Below are 1,316 nucleotides of genomic sequence, written 5' to 3' on the forward strand. Positions count from 1 at the left end.
AATCTCACCTTATAACATTAATGTAATCAAATTAAATATAAAACCAAAGCTATTTGCCACTGCCAGGGCATTAACGTTTTTATATAAAATATTGTATAGTTTGTTATAGAAAAACAAGTTATGTTTCAGAGTCCAGAGCCTCGATCATAACATTATAACAGGCACCTTCCGAGTAGAGACCTGCACGATCGCGGGACCCAACGCAGAGTGGGGTGCGGGACAACACTTGATGGGCGAGTGCGGGTGTGGGCGGGTAGAGACTCGTGTGCGGGATGTGGAGGTGTACAATGCGTGAACATTACGTTTTGAACCGTGCCCGAGCACGTTTGACCCCCAAAGCCGTTTGACTAGTGTGAGCATTCCGTGCCGTGCTCCGGCGCGGTTCATTTAGCCGTCCCTGGCCCGGTTGGAAGAGGTGGGACGGATCGGTTGGGCTCGGGTGCGGTACGCATGCAGTGTGAGCGCTAACCGCACCAGAGCACGAACTGGATACTGTTTTGTGTGCGCTTTCATCATTACGACCACAAAAACATATTCTATTACTACTACTACACTACACTTTTCAATTAAAGGGGTGGTTCACTGTTTTTTTTCTAGAACGTCACGCCCCTCACCTCAGCAGCATGTGCTCCGGTTGTATTGTAAACAATGGCATCATCTATATTGCTTATCAGTTTGAGCCCGATTGAGACGTAGAGGATATTAGTGAAGAGGATCGTGCAGAACCTGTGCAAGCACGGCTCTTAATGGTATGTTTTTTTGATTGTTGTTGTTTCATACTTTTAGATACGCTGTTATTTGTAAATGCTACTGCTTCTGTTAGCTTTTAATATAAGGTTTTATTTAAAGCTGATTAAAGGTTTAATACAGTACGGCAACCGCACACGCGTCCATGTATAATACTTCTCATAGCTATGTGAAAATAAGTGTATAAATGGAACAGTTCATTGTTGGAGCTGAGCTGAATGAGAGAGAGAGAGAGAGCGAGAGAGAGAGATACAGAGTGTGTGTAGAGCAGGGGAACACGAGGAACAGTATTGAGAACCGCTGCTTTAGAACATTGATTTTGAAACTTGTGAATCCATTAGAATCGTTAGAAGACAGAATCACAATTCATATATGAATAGATTTTTACGTGCAACCCTTGTTTTCTCTTCCTCTTCTCTAAAGCAGCGCAGCATGGCCTCGCCCCCTTCGTTGCATGTTCCCAGGGGCGGGGTTTGTCTGTGTTTGTGATGTCACAAACCCGGGAAGTAACTTGTTGTAGTCCCTACGAGCCGTTTTTGTAGGCATTAAACTGCCAGAATTTTAAAAGA

General features: G+C 44.2%; 1 protein-coding gene across 1 annotated transcript in view; it reads left to right on the forward strand.

Moving 5' to 3' along the window:
* LOC107691874 (PRP3 pre-mRNA processing factor 3 homolog (yeast)) overlaps positions 1-1,316 on the forward strand; it is a 29,175-nt gene that overhangs the window by 3,507 nt on the left and 24,352 nt on the right. The gene's annotated exons all lie outside the window — the stretch shown is intronic.

Source organism: Sinocyclocheilus anshuiensis, unplaced genomic scaffold (assembly GCF_001515605.1).
Source record: "Sinocyclocheilus anshuiensis isolate Anshui unplaced genomic scaffold, SAMN03320099.WGS_v1.1 scaffold798, whole genome shotgun sequence".
NCBI classification, from domain to species: Eukaryota; Metazoa; Chordata; class Actinopteri; order Cypriniformes; family Cyprinidae; genus Sinocyclocheilus; species Sinocyclocheilus anshuiensis.